Raw genomic sequence first — 21,200 nt, 5'->3', positions numbered from 1 at the left:
TCTACCGCAGACAACAGTCACTTCAGAGGTATTCCTGCTCCAGCATGGGTGTATCCTTGATCTGCATTCCCTCAGAGGTGTACCAACTCTGTACAGGAGTGCTGTCTTTAAGACTGCATATCCCTTCATGATCAGAATGACTGCTTCTGCATATCTCCTCTTTCATCTTTAATGTGCTCTCGCATGTACTCTCCTGTATGTCCTTTTGTGTCTCTTTACACATCTTCCAGCAGCAGCAGCGCCCAGCCCTTCTTACATGTGTCTTAGCAGAGGGACACTTTGTGCTCTTCTGACCAGCTGAGGTTTTAGCACATGTTGAGCTGGTTGCCACCTGGCCAAAACCAACTGTGATCAGCACAGGTTTGTTGATGGCCTCCTGCACAGGTCACTACTGCATCCTCCTGCTGGGATTGCCGGAGAGAAAAACTGAATTCAAGGACTTGATGGGTTTGTGTGTGCAAGAAGAGACCTGAACAACAAACACATCATGGTATATTCCTCTTACTGATAAGTAACTTATCCAGCTCATATGCTTCATATGTCAGTAAAACTTCAGTGGTAAACATAAAGAAAAAAATGTATACACAATCAGAAAGTGTATTATCCCCCAAAATAAGATAGTACGGTAGGAAATACACCTATGAAATAGACTGGCAGTGATGAAACTTCCAATGCTTCTTTTGCAAAAATAAAATTTATTACCATCTCCCAGTGCAAAAGCTGAAATCCTGAGAAGTTGAATGATGTGGTGGTCTAAGAGGTCCTAGTTCCTTTAAGAATAGGTACTATGGAATGTCTCCCAAATATATACCTAACAAGTGATCCATCCTTAAAATTTGCAAAACCTTAAGCACCAAATGCTAGACCTGTATCTGCTCTTAACAGCTACCATTTCACTATGTTGGAGGAAGTATTTTGTAGCAGCTGAGAATCAGCTTCCTTTTCTTCATATTCTCTGATGAAATACAACTGTCAGATGGTTATCTAGACATAGTTGTATTTAGAAGTTATATGCAATTCAAGAGTATGGAGTCTTAAATAAGATATTTTATTACAAGGAAGGGTTGTATTGTTTAAGAACATGGAAAAGACATGTAGAGCTTTTAACCTTGAGGTCATTGGTTTGTACTTGGTCCAGCCTGATAAGAAACCAAAAACATTGTCTGTAAGTTCTCATGCAACTCTTCCAAACAAGCATTTCCTAAAGTATTAGAGGGAGGTCATTGCTGTTGTTTTTCCTTCTTTTTCCTGCTTTCCTTTCTGAGTTCAGACTTGAACATTATGCTTGGTATGTTGGTCTGCTTCTGCTTTTATAAGAAAAGCAGCAGGGTTTTTTTAGTGAGATTTTTGTCCATATAAAAAATGTTTCTGCTTCCCACATATATATTGTATATGAATAGTATTTTATATCATGATTACCCCATTGAATTCACTCTTACTTTAAATGGAGTCAATGTTCAATACGAACAGCTTTCTGTTCAGGCTATGTGTTCTGGATTTATTTCACATAGATTCAGGTACCTATTCAAATTACATAATTTAAAGGAGGCTTTATCTAAAATCTATAATCCTGGAAGAGAGAAAAGCACAAGTAGAGCATGCTTGAGGTTCCTATATATACCATCTGATCTATAATAACAATGTGTTTGTGCATTTTTCTTAATGCTTTTGCATAATTTGGGATTAAGCCAAACTGCCAAAAGGCACTCAGTGTCAAATTAGAACATTCACACAGGGCCATGGAATGTATTTATTTAGATTTAGGTTGAGTTTCAAGGTTCAAGAAAGAAATTAAGAATATTTACGTGTATCTGACAGCCTTTGAAAACATCCATGAGGTTCATTTTTCAGTATCTGAGGATGAGGTTGTCAGGAGTATCTAGGTCTTCAGTTATATTTGATTTCATGACTGGGAACAGTGCTGATATGAGTTAGCTGATGCTGATCTCTCTTAGTCCAATGTGCATCTTCATGCCACTCAATTGCTCTGAAGCAGTTGAGTATATCTGAGCTACTGTTTTCCTAAGACTATGTGAAAGCGTTAGCTTTGTACTCAGTAAAATTCCCCATAGCATTCAGCTGGCCTCCTTTTGTCATTTTGGCAGCTGAGTGGAGGGAAAGCAGAATGAGTAAGAGAATACGTCCCTTAGTGTTCAAGCAGTCAACTGAATGGAGTGTGTGTTACTTGCAACTGTTAACAACAATAGGGTACTGTTGATGTTACGAGAGACTCTGATATATTCAGAGAGATCTGAAAATGACGTTTTATTTTCAGCAGCAGAAATACATCATTAGAATTGCTTGTATTTTCCCATACAGTACATATTGCTGATATAAAGCAGAAATAGTCAGCTTCTTATGGGACTGGCAACCATCAATAGCTGAACATTCAAATAAATATGTTTGTGACTTTTCTAACATTCGTGGTGTACTGCTGGAAGTGTATACCACTATGGGAAAGCCGTAGTGGGTTTGAACAGGTCATGGGAGAATGGTATCAAAAGCCCTGCATATGTAGCAACATTACACTATTTATCAACCCAGTTAGAACATTGCTCTGTACAATTATAATCCATGTCTGTACTTGTCATGGTTTTGCCACAGTCCCTGGAGATGCATCTGAGACTTTTTAACACTGATCACAATACTATGCAGTTATTACATTATATTGCATTATTCCATATGCATAAGCATTCAACTGTATATCTGTATTGGTGGGAGAGCAAATTATTCAGACTGGTTGCTATTTATCCTCAAGATGATCTCATGTGTACAGAGTTTCAAATCTTTTTGTAATCACCTGGGCACACTGCTGGCTCATGCTCAGCTGAACATCGACCACTACCCCCAGGTCTACTTCTTCCACACAGTCTTGCAGCCACTCTGCCCCAAGCCTGTAGCGTTGCCTGGGGTTGTTGTGGCCAAAGTGCAGGATCCAGCACTTGGTCTTGTTGAACCTCATCCCCTTGGCTTCAGCCCAGAGATCGAGCCTGTCCAGATCCCTCTGTAGGGCCTTGCTAACCCCAGGCAGATCGACACTTCCTGCCAACTTGGTGTCATCTGCAAACTTACTGAGGGTGCTCTCAATGCCCTCATCCAGGTCATCAGTAAAGATATTGAAGAGGACAGGCCCCAGCACCAACCCCTGGGGAACACCGCTTGTGACCGATCGCCAGCTGGATTGAACTCCATTAACCACCACTCTCTGGGCCCAGCTCTCCAGCCAGCTCCTTACCCAGCAAAGAGTGTACCTGTCCAAGCCACGGGCTGCCAGCTTCTCCAGGAGAATACTGTGGGAGACAGTGTCAAAGGCTTTGCTGAAGTCAAGGTAGACCACATCAACAGCCTTTCCCTCATCCACCAGGTGGGTCACTCAATCATAGAAGGAGATGAGGTTGGTCAAGCAGGACCTGCTCTTCATGAAACCATGATTGCTAGGCCTGATCCCCTGGCTGTCCCGCACATGCTGTGTGATCTCCCTCAAGCTGATCTGTTCCATAACTTTATCCAGCACCGAGGTCAGGCTGACAGGCTAATCAGGTCTTCATCCTCTCTATCCTCATGGAGAATAGAGCGTACAATGGATAAACCTCTGCCAGTGTACATTTTTCAGCTGGAACTGGCTGCCAACACTCACTTCTTAGAGTAGTTAGCACTAGCTCTCAGTCATAAAATAATCTCCACATACATATAAGAATTTAGAAATGATTCAGACAAAAAGCATGTTTAGCACACCACCTTACCCTAGCACTGTCCATATGTGGATATGGAGGGAAGGGAAAAATAGGGCTAGTAATTGATAGTACCTAACAGCGTTTCAAGGATGAAGGAATCAGAGGTATACAAAGTATTCAAGCTATGGGCAATCATGGATTTAAATAATGACATACTGATATCTTCTGGTTTTGGTATGTATTCCTTTCCTGGCTTTTCCTAATATTCTGCCAGTTTTCTAAGCACTGGGATGGTGCTATTTAGGCTAAGCCTCTTCCCAGAATCTAAAACCTAGCTCATTTCATATGACATCTTTAAATGTGATGCTTGGTCCACTCTTCCACATGGTTTCTCACATTACTGCACATTTATCTGCATTGAAATCCACCTGTTGTTTTACTGCTCAATAGTTTAAGGTTCTTCCGTGATTCTGTACGCTTCACTTTTGTTTACCTGAATGATTACCTATTATCTACAGGTTTCATCATTGCACTGTTGGCTCTCTTCTCCAGGCTGTTTATGAGTATCTTGAACTGAACACACAACTCAACTCATGCTAGCTATAGGAGTGTTATACTCCTTGAATTGAGGAGTCCACCCAAATTGGCCAGATATCTGGATGTACCTTATCTTAAAGTAGAGAGCATCCCCTCTGGTAACTAATTGTTTCCTGTGGACTAGATCAGTAGACCTTCACTACACCATTCTTAGTAAGAAGACTTAAATTTAAATACTTCTCCTCTTCTGTTTGGTTTCTTTTTGTTGATATGTTTTGTTTTGCTTTGTTTTGTTTTGGGTTAGTTACACATTGCAAATTTATTTTTTCAGAGAAGGAGAACAGGCAACATAAGTAGATGAAGCTTTTCAGGACTTAATTTTCATGCCAGTTAAAATTGAAATTGAAACTGGCATTCTAAGGAAAAAGTAGATCCCATTTTCTAAATAAGCTGCATTTAAGCAGTGTTAACTCTCAGCATCAGCATTCGGAAGCTACAGAATACATTAGGCTGAAAGCTCTTCGCTTTCAAGAGAAGTTTTTTGTACTGCAGCAGGAAGCGCAGCACTGGATTCCATGTTGCTAATTCCCTTTTTTATTTATGTGTCTCTTTGGTTTTGGATAGAATGGAATAGAACAATTTAGTCGGAAGGGACCTTCAAAGATCGTCTAGAACAACTGCTGATGGTTTTCACCATCCCTTTATAACATCCTGAACCAACAGAAATTTTCACAGAAAGCTAAATGACTCATTGGGCCATAACAGAAAAATCTACAACTTCCTGTCTTGAGTAGTGGTACTGGGTGGTTGCCTGTGATTCATATTGGGCCTTATCCCAAATTCATCAAAAGTTGTGCCATGGGTGTAAAAAGTTGCAAGTCACTGTGGATTTGTGGACCCTGCCAAAGGCAGAACTGAGGAAGCTGAGGCTCAGCAAGTGTGACTCGGCCTCACTCATCTGTTATCAGCAGAGCAATTCTGTTTAACGCTGACAGATCACAGAGATCAATTTGCAATAGGATTAGAACTCATCACTGTAAGTTACTGCTATGTACAGCACGACTGATGAACACAGGTAGCAGGGACTAGGCAGAGACAAAGGTACAAGCATGAACTACAGAAAATGATCAAGATAATGTATCATCATATTACTAAAATGTATTTTCATTCATTTAACAGCACTTTGGCTTATTAAATTGTTGTTTGGTACGCAGGAGTATTCACTGTCTAGTAAGTTCAGTTGGTTCTTTGCAGAGAGAGATTACACTGTCTGGCTTTTTAAAATTCATTTTTCTGTTTAGTATGGAAACAGCCACCCTGGATCTGGGTTAATCCGTCTTCTGGTTGGACATGATGGAGATCCAAATGAACTGAAAAAGACAAATTGCAGCGGGCATGTAACAAGCCCCTCTTCTTTCTGTTAAACCTCTGTTAATAACGTGTGAAGGAGTGACAACAAAGAGCTTCTGTTCTCTTAATAAAAGAACCTTAAGGGCAGAGGCAGGCTGTAAGAAACTATTCTTTTGCTAATGCTATCTGAGTTACTGAGAAAGCTCAGTGTTAAAAATCCACTACAAGCATCTTGTACATGGAAAGGAAGTATTTCCTTGGATGACTTTCTAATGACTGTCAAACATTTGCAGCCATCAGACAAAAGGAAGCATTGTAATGACAAGACACAAGCGGCTTAGTCCTAGTGCTGCGGTTACAACTGCCAGCAGGGTAATTGTGAGCTGCGAGCACTTGAGCGGTCCTACAAAAACAAATTAGAAATTGAGTCGTGATGGAGATTTTTTTTCTCTCTCTCTCCTTCTTTCTTTCTCCTTCTCTTTCTCTTTCTCTTTCTCTTTCTCCTTCTCTTTCTCTTTCTCTTTCTCTTTCTCTTTCTCTTTCTCTTTCTCTTTCTCTTTCTCTTTCTCTTTCTCTTTCTCTTTCTCTTTCTCTCCTTCTCTTTCTCTTTCTCCTTCTCTTTCTCTCTTTCTCTTATTTCCTCTTCCTCTCCCTGTCTCTGTTTTTTTCCCCAAAGATAGTTGGAACGATCATTACGATTACTACAGAGGTTTTAGAGCCTTTCAGCTGCACCACTCTCTTTTTTTTTTCCTGAGTTCTATAAAAGTCTTTTTCATATCACTAAATCTGTTCATTTTTTTCAAGATCCTTAGGTTTCCATATAGTCACAGTTCTTTTCTTAGCTCAAACCATACTCATAATTTGCATACCATCTGTAAAACAGTGGCTTTAATAACACTCTTGCTCAAACACAGCTATGTATTTTCAGTATGACTTAAAGATTTAAGGATTTATATCATTTCCTGTGTTTCAGCATGTATTTGGTGTACAGACTACAAACAGCAATTTAGTTCTAGCCACACATTTTTTCAAAAAACACCACCAAAAAAACCCAAACCCAACCACAGCAACAAAAAACTGGTCTCCCTCTATTCTGTACTGTACTACCTTTATCAATGACATCAACAGTGAGATCAAGTGCACCCAGCAAGTTTGCAGATGACACCAAGCTGTGTGGTATTGTCGACATGACCAAGGGACAAGATGTCATCCAGAGAGACCTAGACAGGCTCAAGTAGCAGTCCCAGGAGAACATCATGAGGCTCAACAAATCCAAATGCAAGGTCTTGCACCTAGTTTGTGGCAACCCTTGCAATCAGTACAAGTCAGTGGATGAAAGGATTGAGTATAGCCTTGCTGATAAGCTCTTGGGTGTACTGGTGGATGGCAAGCTGGACATGAGCCAACAATGGGCCCTCACATCCCAGAAAGCCAGCTGTATCTTGGGCTGCATCAAAAGAAGTGTGGTCAACAGGTCAAGGGAGGTGATCCTGCCCCCAGCTCTGTGCTGGTGAAACCTCATCTGGAGTACTGTGTCCAGATGTGGAGTTCCCAGTACATGAGAGACATGGATCTGCTGGAGCATGTCCAGAGAAGGGCCACAAAAATGATCCAAAGGATGGAATACTTCCCTTACAAGGACAGGCTCAGAGAGCTGGGGCTGTTCAGTCTGGTGAAGAGAAGGCTCTGGAGGGACCTGATAGCAGCCTTTCAGTATCTAAAGGGGAGCTATAAGAAGGAACAGGACAGACTGTATAGAAGGGTGTTTCTGTGATAGGACAAGGGGGAATGGTTTCAAACTAAAAGAGGGGATATTTAGGCTGGATATAAGGAAAAAGTTGTTCTCTATAATAAGGATAGTGAAGCCCTGGAACTGGTTGCCCAGAGATGTGGTGGATGCCCCATCCCTGGAGACGTTCAAGGTCAGGCTGGATGGGAGTCAGCAACATGATGTAGCTGTAGGTGTCCCTGTTCACTGCAGCAGAGTTGGACTAGATGATCATTAAGGGTCCCTTCCAACTCAAATGATTCTATGATTCTACGATTCTAACTCTTCCTTTGCTGCAAAAGGAACCTGAAGTATTAGCTTTCAATTTTTAGGCAAGTTCATTAGGGCAGATGAATGCCTTCTGAGGTGTAAATGTAGTGGAGTGAAGGACTTCAAAATTTTACATCTTAAATGTTAATTTTGCCTTAAGTTTTCTTACAGGATGAGAGATCTTATGCTTTCATCCAAAGCAAGGGTACACAAAACTATACTTTTCTCATAGCAACTTGTACTGCTTGCTACCAGTGCAGTGGTATGTAACTACCTCAAACTCACATTCATTATTTTCTCTCTCGATGACACAGACACTGAGGATTAAAGGCTTGATTTAAATCCCATTAAAATGGGAGAGACTTGCATTGACTTTAATGGGATTTAGATTGAGTGCAGAGGAGACTGAATGCCGAACTGCTGTCGGGAATGAAGTACAGAGGGTATTAAAGGCCAAACTAATAATGCTTCTGTTAAATGTTAAGTACTCCTTCTTCAGAGAGAAGACTTGCCAGACTGGTCATTCAGTCTTGTTCAGGACGACCAAAGTAACTCAGTGAGCAATAAACAAGATAATTAATATAATTGCTAGTTTTCTTCGTGTCTTCTAATCTTTGTTACATTCCAGTCAGGTAAGATATAGTGTTTAAGACACGATGTGTTTACTAGATACTATTAACAATTCATTTGATAAGGTACTTTTTTTCCATCTGTTACTGTTAGGAGTGTCCTTCTTCTACATATAAATACATAGGGCTATATTCAGCCTGCCAGCTGTGGTACCTAAGTGATTCATTTTTGGACATATACTGAATACAATAGACACCTGTACTGAACTCTGGTTCAAAAAAGATATTGTTTACAGTTGGCATCTATATTAAATACAGGAATTCCTGCTGGCATCAACAAGGGCTGCCAGATCCAAGATGCTTGTAGACTCACTTTATAGGAGTTCTCTGTGGATTTGCAAAGCTTAGGTGCCTGCCCAAAATAAAGAGAATCGCAGCTGGAGTTAGTAGCTCAACAAAGCACGTGGGCAACATGGAGTTCAGTTCATTACGGGGCCAGAGGCAGTGCACGGTTTTCATGAAACAGTTAGAAAGTGAGAGATTTGGTTTGGTAAATTTAGGCACATAAATTAAAAGTTACTGTAAACATTTGCGAGTATGGAATGGCCTGCACCCATAGAGCTGATTTCCCTTAGTCCTCAACTAGTGTGGAAATGCTTTATCAATGTGGAGTGGCCCCCGGCCCCACTAACTGGAAAAAAATCCTGAGTCAAAACTGTAATGGGGACCTACTAATAATATATACATAGATGTGAGTCTTAGTGCCTGTTCATCCCACTGTAGCAGTTGGTCAGCCATCTCTAATGATGCAGGCAAGTTATTCTTCAATAGGGAATATGTATGGCCCATGAGCTTTGGAGCTGTAGAGATGACAGAATTGAGGAGAATTGTCTTCCATCTTGTCCAGCTGCTGTTTGAAGGAAAGGGACTAAAATGATTTAGAAAGAGACACTGATCACACTGAAAGTGTTGTGGTCTGGTTCTGAGTGCTGTTATGTTCTTCATTATATCCCCCAAGCAAGTGCATGCTGCTGTTATGGCATAATTCTTAAGCCTGTTGGTATTTACATATATATCTGGTGTATGATTTCTTTTGCACTGCTGTGTTTTGGAGGCCCACTTGCCTCCTGAATATGGCTGTAGTACTATGCATCAAAGAGACACTGAACACTTACAAATCTTCTTGTGCTATAAATATGCTTCAGGGCATATTTGAGATGAGCCTCCCATGCAGCTGAATTCTATTCATGATGTGGTTAAATCTAGGTTATACAGACAGGAGATCATTCAGAATTTCCACAATGAATCTCGGATAATTACTCAAAATTGTCTTAGAAATCCATATAACACCACACACAGTTCTTAAATTACCTAATGTTTACTTAAAGAAATACAACTCCCATATGCAATTCTAGGTTTAGAAGTTAAGATGTGTTTTAATGTTTATTTTGCTTTAGAGCTGGAAAAAAAGAGTATAAAAATGGAAATTAAATTGAACTTAAATATTTTTCTTGAGGTCCAAGATAGTAAAACCCCCATATAAATTTTGAAATTCTTCAAATTATAGGAGAATGAGTAAACATAAGTGAAGACAAATCTCAAAGCTACAAAGCAATATTTCACATGACATTCAGACAGATTCAGTCTTATTTATGGTTTGTTTGAAGAAAATATTTTGTCCATTAGCAAACATATATTTGTGTCTATCTGTGCCAATGCAGACACTGTTGTGTCTTTGCTGTCTGTTCCACACTGAAAATCTGAATTTAGAACTAATTCCTAGCTGACCTCACAGTTGCATCTTAGTGAATTTATGCTCTTGTTCAGATAAAGCAAGAAATATAAACAGCAAATCAAATGAATTTGATTGCTGAGTTAAATACTTCTGCCAAGTAATTTGCAGTGATTTACCCTTCTTGTTCGAGATTAAAATGTGAAAAATACTACGTAGTCACAGAAAGCAAACTCAGATTTTGTAATATGTTGAAGAGATAGTGTCTTTCTGTTGTTGTGGTTGCTGGGTTTTTTGTTTGCTTGTTTTGTTTTGTTTTTAACATTCAGGGCTTTGCAGAATTTATTAAGAAAAGGAAATCATGAATGCACTCAATGCTCATACTAGCTAGTGAGTACTTCATGTGAAATGGAGATTTTGAAGCAGGAAAGAGAATCCAGCTCCCCCCTTTTGTGAGTGAGTTTCATAACTGCTAGAAAAGAGCAACCAGCTTTCTGCTTATGTTTCAGACTGATCAATCTTGGTTATACTTTTAATCATTTGTATAGCACACAGATAAACAGCAAGGATGAATAATCTTTGCTTCTTGACACCAGCAGCCTGCAGTCTGATGTCTGGTACATTTTTAGAGGTGAGAAAAGGCAAACTGACATCTGAAAACAGTTTCCTCTTTCCATTGTAGAAGGTGCTACATCTCTTGAAATATTATGTGAAGGGCTGAAAAGGAAGAAGAATGTGAATAACCTTTTTTTGAACAATTAATAGCCTTTTTTTAATTGCAAATAACTTGTTTCTGAATTCTAGAAGAAAGATGGTCAAGACCGCAGTATTCTTCATGGCTTAATGCCTTAGATGTGATCACAGGATATTCACTGGTACATAAAGAGCTGGAGCTGTTCAGATTGGAGAAGAGAAGGCTCTGGGGAGACCTGATAGTGGCTTTTCAGTACCTAAAGGGGAGCTACAGGAAATAAGTGAACAGACTCTTTAGCAGGGTCTGTGGTGATAGGACAAAGAGGAAATGGTTTCATACTTAAAGAGGGTAGATTTAGGATGCATATAAGGGAAAGATCTTTTACATGTTGCCCAGAGATGTGGTTGAAGAGCTACCCCTGGAAACATTCAAAGCTAGGCTGGACCAGGCTCTGAGCAACATGATCTAGCTTTGGATGTCCCTGTTCACTGCAGGGGAGTTGAACCAGATGGCCTTTAAAGTTCCCTTCCAACTCTAAGGATTCTGGGATTCTATATATGGTATTGTATCCAAAATATCACTGTATGTAGACCTGTTAGGTTGGCTGACAGGTGGGAAATATGTGGCAGATGAGCCAGAGACCTCAGGACTTTTTCTCACCAATCATCACACTGAACATATCAGCCATGGTCCATAAAGAGAAACATTGGGGCAGAAAGTATGATTGACTTGCTCTTTGCCTGGACTCAGATATTTGTCTCCAAGCAGCGCTCAGAAGTCTCTGGCAATCTGAGATTAGCCTGACAGTCCCTTTGCACTGAGGGGCATCTGCAGACAGACCTGTAGTATTTTTTTATCTTTAATTTCTTAAAATGAACAATAATCAAAATGCACCATAAACTGCTGGCTTACAACCCAAAAGCATGAAATGTTGTAGTAGGGCCTCTTTGACTTGAGAGGGTGGAAACTTGCAGATCTGATGTCCTGGAATTGATCTCAGGAATTTCTAGTGGAATTAGTAAGATAAATTCAAAATGGAAATATTTCCAGAGCTTAAATTTTACTAGTAACCAGTGTTTAGGCAATTGAAAACCACTATTTGGGCATTCTCATGGGTGATCACTTAATTAGAGTAGCCACTAACACATCTATGTTTTTCCTGATACCTATCATAGCTCTAAGTTCTCATTTATGCTATACATACAAAAATATGGACCTAGATTTAGCTCTCAGTCTTTGGTCTTGTGAGATATTTTCACAGCTTTTAAATGAATTGTTCAAAGAACCCTGATTTTAATCCAATTATTCCCATGTTTAAAATGAATAATGTTCTCAAGGCTTCCTAGAACAAAACATAGACCTAGTCTGACTTGTTCTTCCTCTTTCAATTTTTCTTTCAAGTACCCTGGATGGTGGTTGACACTAGAACCAGGAATCCAGACACATTGACATCAAAAGCAATTGTAATATGTATGTGGCAACAAGGGTGGGGGGGAGAGCGGAAGGAAGAGAAGCACTTTGAAGATGTCATGATAACTTGGCATGTTTAGATTTGGTAAATAGGTGTGCCTTTTTCTGTATCCTGCTCATCTGCACACTAGGATGTTTGAAGAGAGGGAAAAATGAACTGTTATTTCCAGTAAAGGGGAGGAGATTAACAATGGCAAAATTGTTATGACAAAACAAACATTGTAAGAAACATTAGAAGTTTTACCCAGTAAATAACTGAAAAAAGCATATGTGTTTGAAATAAAGAGGTAAATTGCTGTATTTAACTGTTTTCCAAAGCACTGGTGTTTATAATTTATTTGCAGTGGAGTTAAATAAACACTATATACATATATATATTACAATAAGTATAAGGCTGGAACCAAATAATATTTTCCCTATCAGCTTACTTAACTGCCAGAAATGTGGTTTAAATTAACTGAAAATGTAATTTTTATTTGCAAATATAAAATTTGGTTGTTTGTTGTTTGGTTGATAACAGATTAATCAAGACCCTGGCCATCTCATGTGAAATTTTCACCATTTCTCTGCTGTGTCATAGAACCAAGCCTAGGGGAACCAGTGAATAAATCTCACTCAGCCTTTGCCTACTATGATAACCATCTTAGTTCTAATAAACTGAAAATCAGACCATTCCTGGAGAACGCGCACCAATAAGACACTGGTAAAGACCCAGTGTCGTGTTCAGTAAGGGTATGGGAGAAGCCTTTTCTCAAAGGGATCTCAACAAAAAAACGGCACTGATGGTCAATAAGACACACCACTAAGAGACACATTTTTAGCTATTGGGTAATGGTAGCTTAGAGGAAGCCCAGGAACTGTGATTTTGCATAGGACCTATCTGTAACTGTGAGGAATCTCTACTATTCTTCAAGACTTCCAAGCCCACTGTTACAAGGATAAGGGCAACCAGAGCTCACCCATCATCATTTGCTGGAGCAGCTATGGACTTAGTCCCAGTGGTAGAAGTATCTGGCAGGACCACAAGAAGGAGACAAAACTGTTTCAAGCCCAGGTAGTAACCCAAAGAACTATACTGCCAGGTAGTTTTTTTTCTGTGTGTTTTTTACTATTATTATTATTATTTATTTTATTTTATTTTAAGTTCACAGATTTTTTCAAGGCTTTTTCCATGCTGTAAGAAAGGAGAAAGTGATTCCCATTTTTCTTCTGGAAGTTAAAAGCTTATCCCATAATACAGATTATGAAGATGTAGTTTCCATACATATGTACACATATATACATACACTGTCCTATATCTAGCCAGTAAAGTGATTTGTGAGTACTCCCTAACTAATTTAAGGAATAATCACTTGGATTGATTACTTTAGCTAAGCATTTTACCTGACTTGCTTTGTGTTAAGTGGATTAAGAAACATTAATATAAACTGCTCTTCTAGAAGAACAGTAGAAATGCTACAATCTTCATCTAAGCCTTGCATGAGAAGCCCTCACTTAAAGGGCAGGGCAGAACAGTGATCTCCAGGGACATCTGCTCAAACTGCAAGCTGTGCAGGAAGGAAACAGCAGGTGTGGCAGGAGGCCAACTTGACTGAACAGGGAACTCTTGTCTGAGCTCAAACACAAAATGGAAATACACAGAAATTGGAAGCAAGGAGGGGCTAAGGAGAAGTAGGGAAAGTATCATTGGAGTACACAGGAACGAAGTTAGGGAAGCCAAAGACTGGATGGAATTTAAATTGATGAGGAATGAGGACGGTGACAAGAAGAACTGCTATAAACACTTGGTAGCAAAAGGAACACCAACAAAAATACATATTCACTGCTGAATAGAATGGATGACTTGGTGATGAAGGAAAAGACAGATTGATTCTGTGTCCTTTTGCTTTGGTTCTTACTTGCAAGGTCAGTACTCAAGCTACCTGAATGTCTCTGGCAGTCTCAGGGAGATAAGTGTTAGCCATGGTAGAGGATGCTGGAATTAGAGACCATTTAAGAAAACTGGACCTATACAAGACTATGGAACTGAACAGGATGCACTAAAGATTGCTGAAGAAACTGGCTTGTGTCATTGTGATACAATTCTCCATCATCAGTATGTCATTGTGGTATTTCTCAGCACTATCTTAGAAATGTGGTGGAGACGGGGGGAGGTACATGAAGACCTGAAAAAGACAAATGTCATATATACCTTCAGAAAGTGCAAGAAAGAAGGCGCAGAAGGGTTATGAAAGAAAATCCTCCCAGTCTATTTCTAGGCATGTGGAGAACAAAAATGTGATTTGCAAAAAAATATCAATTATGCCTGACCATGTCTGATTGCTTTCTGTGATAAAATGACAGTCTGTATGTACAAAGAGAGTGCAGTGAATGTCTAAGAGTCCTAAAGTAAGAGAGAGAAATCTAAGGAGGTATCAGCATACAGACAAGAGAAAAAAAGACAAAAAAAAATCTGTCAGGAAAAAAAAAAACTAAAATATTGTAAATTTTTTTCTTATAATACATTAGATTAGATTTTATTTTTCAGAAAAATATCACTTTTTTAGATTTCTATATTTATTATTTGGAGATGAGTAAGTGCTTATGTTGCATTTTTTTCTCCCTTTTTCTTTTTAGCTAGTTGCTGACTCATCCTAATAGTTAGTAACCATTATCACCACAGGAATTATGTTCTAAGAATCTTAGAATATCCGTTCCTGGAGACTTTCAAGGTGAGGCTGGATCAGGACTTGGGTGACCTGACTGAGCTGTGCATGTCCCTGTTCATTGCATGGCAGCTGGACTAGATGATCTTTAAGGGTTCCTTCCATCTCTAAGGATTCTATGATTCTGTGCTTTCTGCACAAAACAGTAGAAACATAGAATCATAGAGAATGGCCTGGGTTGAAAAGGACCTCAAAGATCATCGAGTTTCAACTCCCCTGCTGAGTGCAGGGTTGCCAACCACTAGACCAGGCTGCCCAGAGCCACATCCAGCCTGGCCTTGAATACCTCCAGGGAAGGGGCATCCACAGCCTCCCTGGGCAACCTGTTCCAATGCGTCACCACCCTCTGAGTGAAAAACTTCCTCCTAACATCTAACCTAAGCCTCCCCTGTCTCAATTTAAAACCATTTCCCCTTGTCCTATCTCTATCCGCCCTCGTGAACAATCGTTCCCCCTCCTGTTTATATGCTCCCCTCAAGTGTTGGAAGGCCAAAATGAGGTCTCCTCAGAGCCTTCTCTTCTCCAAACTAAACAAGCCCAGTTCCCTCAATCTTTCTTCATAGAGAGGTGCTCCAGCCCTCTGATCATCTTTGTGGCCCCTTCTCTGGACCTGCTCCAAAAGCTCCTCGACTTTCTTGTGCTGAGGACTTCAGACCCAAATGCTCCAGATTGGGCCTCACAAGGGTAGAGTAGAGGGGAACAATCCCCTCCGTCTCCCTGCTGGCCACTCCTCAGTTGATACAGCCCAGAACATATTTGGCCCTCCGGGCTGCCAGCGCACACTGCTGGCTCATGTCCAGCTTCTTGTCCACCAGGACCCCCAAGTCCTTCTCCGCAGGGCTTCTCCCAAGGAGATCTTCCCCTGGTTTGTATAAATGCCTGGGATTGCCCCAGCCCAAGTGCAACACCTTGCACTTGGCTTTGTTGAACCTCATTAGGTTCTTGTGGGCTCACTTCTCCAGCCTGTCCAGGTCCCTCTGGATGGCTTCCCTTCACTCCAGTGTACCAACTGCACCGCTCAGCTTGGTGTCACCTACAAACTTGCTGAGGGTGCACTCGATTTCATCGTCTATGCCATTGATAAAAATGTTGAAGACCACCAGTCCCAAGACTGAGCCTTGGGGGACACCTCTTGTGACCGGTCTCCACCCTGACATAGAACATTAATCACAGCTCTTTGGCTGCGTCCAGCCAACCAGTTCTTAACCCACTGAACAGTCCATCCTTCAAATCCACACCTCTCCAATTTAGAGAGAGGGATGTGGTGAGGGACCATGTCAATGGCTTTTGTAGAAGTCCAGGAAGATGACATCCGTTGCCCTTCCCCCATCCACCGATGCTGTCACTCCATCATAGAAGGCCACCAGATTGGTCAGGCAAGATCTGCCCTTGGTGAAGCCATGATGGCTGTCTTGGATCACCTCTTTGTCTCGTATGTACCTTGACATGTCTTCTAGGAGGATCTGCTCCATGATCTTCCCAGGCACAGAGGTGAGGCTCACCAGCCTGTAGTTCCCTGGGTCATCCTTTCTCCCTAAAAATGGGAGTAATGTTTCCCTTTTTCCAGTCAGCAGGGAGCAAGTAGATCCTTTGGGTTTCTTGTCCCCATTAAACCCGCACTAGTCTATTACCAGATGCCTGAAGTTGCTGGATGACTGATTCATTTGTGATAATCTCTGTCATATGGTCTGCATCCCTTAGTTGTCCACAGCTACTGGATCTTATTATTCAAGATGGTGCACACATGCAGTTTGAAGAAGCAATAAGAAAAGATACATGAATGATAACTAGGACCTGTTTAAACTTATTTTACTTGATGTTGAAAACACTACAGATCTCCAAATACAGAAGTCTATATCTAAGAAAAGAAGCAGTCTGGATAAAATAAACCATGGCAGAATAAATGATAAAAAGTAAGAATTTTTTTATGAGTGATATCAATGCACAACTTGAAAGCCAGAGCATTAAGAAAATGGATGAAAGAAGATTAAAGAATTGAAGCCTATAATTTTCTCCATTAAATATAGTTTCTGAGTAGATCCAAACAAAATACTAACAATAATAAAAACTAGATGATACTGACAGAACTACAATGACTGATCTAGAAAATATAAAATCATTAAATAAATGTTTCAGTTCTCTGTTATAAATTGGGGAGAAAAATGAATGATGTCATCCAGTTGGCTAACAATGATTTAGTATCCAGTGGCGCTTAGGACAGCTACCTGTTGTATAAGTTGCACGTTTTTAAGTTGGCAGATTCAGTAATCTTGCAGCCAAACCTTTGCCAAAGTTAATATGAATATTCTTTGATGACGATTTTCAAGAAGTCTTAGAATTTCCAGAGGACTGGAGAGAAGCTGACACTATGACATATTTTAAAATAAAATTAATAGAAAATAATGGAAGAGTTTGCATACAATGACCAATTAATATTAAGAAAGGCTAATAGCATTTCTTTCACCCAATAGAATCAAGTAATTTCTTACAAAGTTGCTGAATAATTTGAATTCAACATTGGTGGTAAGACTGAGAAAGTTCTGAAAAACCTTCGACAAGACATTGCATGACATCTTCATTAACACATATTAACATATTAGGAGGTCAACATAACACACATTACATTGACTATAAACTGCTTATTTCCATGATAACTGTAAATAAAAGAGTATCTGTGTTTTCTTATTAACTGCTTTCCATGAGATGCCCGAGAGATTATTTTGGTTCTATGTCACTTTTACCACTTTTACTGGGTAGACACAATATATTGTCTGACAAAATTTGGTGGTGACACAAAGATAACATGAAAATTAGGAACAGAGAGATCAGTGAAATGCCATCCAGAGACCTTAAGCAAAAACAGACAGAAAAAAATGATATATCTGTAGAGCTTAACAGAAGGTCTCACATTTAGGAAAAAAAAATGTAAGCCATTAAAATGGGAGATAAGACTTCTCTGTGAAGCTGTGATCCTGAATAGGACATAATATAATCCTCCATTGGACAAGAAAGACAAATGCTATCATTAGGTGTATCCACTGGACAGGAGGGGAAGGTTAAGTCATTGCTGCATTTGGCAGAGAAGCAATTGCTACTGGAATAGTGTGTCCATTTCTAGTATTCAGATTCTGTGATGGATGTGAATAATTTGAAGAAGGGTCAAAGAAAAGCCATGGGAATATCAAAGACCTGGAAAGTCTCCAGGAGTTCAATCTATTTAGTTTATCAACATGATGACTCAAAGATAACTCATCATGGTACACAAAAGCAGGACAAATAGGGAAGGGCTGTTCAGTCCAGCAGTCAAAGGTCTGACAAGCTCCTCTGAAGCCAAAAATTCAAACAAAAAAAGCACATTTTTTTCCCTTAACAGTCTGTGAAATTAGTGGCTAAATTCACACACCAGAGAGGCATGGCATCTCTAACAGTTTTTAAATCTGGATTAGGTGTCTCTCTAAACACAAGAAGGTCTGCTTGCCCTGAAATAACTGCAAAACTCTGTGACCTCTGTCACAGATGAGATCAGAGTGGACAAGTGTATTTGAGCCCTTCTGCCCTTTATCTACAACTCTGTGGGTGTGCCCATTCTTCACTGTGACCTAGTCTGAGTCTGTATAGACTGATGTAGGAACAAGACTACCTTAAGCAATACAAAGTGTTCTGGTGGTGAGCTCAGGCTAATTAACACCGAATGGCTCAAGGGCCAATCAGTCTATTTTCGTAATTTGTCTAAGGTGCTTCCCTTTGCAGAGAGGGCTCTACACAAACCAGGGTTGTGCTCCTGTTTGGTATTTCTACAATTCAGCAGAGACCCTAAGCAAATATGTTGGTATGTACTAAAAAAAAAAAATGGCCACAATAAAGTGCTTCTCTCTTTAATGAAGAGAGTAAAAGTAACTACTGTAATACCACATTGTATTGTGGTATTTCAAGCTGCTCTACATATCTGAATATCAGTGGTAGCTGAGATAACTCAGGGTGCCTGGTTCCCTTAATAAACTAGCCACACTATGACACACTATTTCCGGTTTTTCGCTCTGTAGTGTTTGATGTTCCTACTTGCATTATAAAGAGAAACACTGAACAGAGGGTTTATTGTGATATTCATACTGAGAAGAGGAAATAGATGACATGAAAATGGATAACTTCTCTGAAAAACTGTGTGAATTAACAAAAATCTAATGGAAACCATTTCACAGTTGTTTGTAGTTGTTTATCTCAGTCAGTAGGACGCTCATTGCGCCAGAACATATCTCTTTCCTTATTTACTCCAAATAAATATTTGCAACATGGAAGTAACTATTTGCATTATTGGATGTCATTCTTGAAATTTCACAGATATATTCTCTGATTTCAAAATAACTGTGGGCTAAGGGAGGATGTGTGGTTTTTTCTACCTCAAACAAGAGTTTCTAGATATGATAGTCACTTGGAATCTTACAGTATCTAAAAAGCCTTCCCCAGTAAACAACCCCAATACATAAATATGCAGTGAAACCTCAGAATTAAAATTACAGCTCTCTCAGTAAACGCAAGCCGAGAAACACTTAAATAACCTCAAAAAGTTAAAAAGGAACTATAGAAGGAGTAGAGAGGAGAGAAAGAATGAAGACTTAAGTCAGTTAATTTGAGATAATTGAGTAATCAGTGTCAAAATTTAGGTACCTCATGAATCTTGATCTCTGTCTACAGCTGCTTGGCTCAAAGCAGTAAGGTGGGTTTTGAAGGAAGAGGCTTGATTTCCTTCACTTGCTGGAGTTTGTTTTGGGTCTCATAGTAATTTCAGTGGTTTCCAATTATTTTTGAAATAAACTAAACTGCAATTTTCATTTTAAGTGTCATCCTCTGCTCGATAATGATGTTTAGGAGTGAACCTCTGAGTGGTGCTCATCATCACATAGTGCCCAATGCATATCTAGCAGCCTGAGGACCATGAGCCCAGGAAATAATGTATATATCAAGTAGCTGCATCGGAAATTATTCTTTCTTCATTGTTTAAGAGTGTTTTTCTGTTGTAGTTTTAGCAACCAAATGAAATGCCCATGGGGCAGCCCCGAAAATAGGTTTCCAGGGTTTTTGTACTAAAATCCCATTATGTGGTTAGTTCCTTTCCTTGAACACAGCTCCTTCAAATACTGCTTAGGTCAATACTGTGGATCCTGTCCGCAAACAAACCAGGAGTCCTTCCTTCAGGCTCAGAACATCCAATTGACTATACTCAAAGCAGCAGCAATCACAAGCTGCTTGTTTTCTATTTGATAGAAAAGGGGATCTCAGAGGACAGTTCTGTCCAAGTAATGCCTGAGGGGATAGCCATGGCAGTCACAGGATTCATTTTCTTTTCCTCTCCTATTGTGTCTCACAATCTATGTTGTCCAAACTCAAATTGGGAAGGTATTTTGGGCGGGAGACACCACAGCATGAGCAGGAACAGAAATGACACTTTGTGCAAAAGAACTTGTATAGGCAGTAGTGGGTGGGAGGGAGAGGGAAATTACATGTTTAATTTACATGAGATTAATAAGGACTGACTAGCCTTGGGGGTAGACTTTGACTTTGTCAAGACTTTTGACCTTGTCTCACATGACAGCCTTGTGAACTCCCTGAAGAAGATTTATCCAAAATAATCCATACGGTTATTCTAAACACATGATTTTAGAATCACCCTTTAATAGGAACTCTCTCTATCAAGTTCATTTCAAGTAAAACTTTGCAAAGATCAGCTGTGGACATGGTTCTCTTCAGTACTTTTACAAATGACTTGAACTGATTACAGGTAGTGTACACGGTTAATTGTATACGACACAGAATATTCAAGCACACTTTTGTATTAGAACTCTAGACTGTCTTGATGAATGAGAGACCAGGAAAACAGTCTGTAACCAACAGTGTGAAACTACATGGCTGCAATCAGGAAAGATCTAGGGTGGTAAGAGATCAAAGTGTAAAGATTATTCAACATTCTGATAACATTGTGAAAAAGAGAAAAATCTAATTGTGGGAAATATTGAAAGGAGAGTCATATTTATGATAAACATGTTGTGTTCCAGTCTGAGATAACTTTTTTATCTTTCAAGTATTGTATGCTACGTAGTTTCTCAGTGTCTATTGTGTGCTTGTTATAGCAAAATAAGGCATGAACTTTAAGTACTTGCACTGGCACAGCTGCAAATCTATAATCCTTTATTACAGAGAATTCTTCTGCTATTTTTAATATGTTCTATATTTTCAGAAATAATCTTAAGAATATACTGGTATAGATGATGAGGAGGAACTGACATTCCTTGTCAGGTAGGGAGCCTTGAAGAGAAAATGCTTAATTAAAGTGGACAGCATGTTCCCTCCTCTTGTTTAAATTACTATGAAGGAATGCATCTGCTTATCTTTGTTAACTGTACTCGACATCTGCATACATGCAATGTGTGTTTCAC

This window comes from Numida meleagris, chromosome 1 (genome assembly GCF_002078875.1).
Source record: "Numida meleagris isolate 19003 breed g44 Domestic line chromosome 1, NumMel1.0, whole genome shotgun sequence".
Classification (NCBI taxonomy): Eukaryota; Metazoa; Chordata; class Aves; order Galliformes; family Numididae; genus Numida; species Numida meleagris.
The sequence above is the reverse complement of the archived record's forward strand: the minus strand, read 5'-3'. Positions refer to the sequence as shown.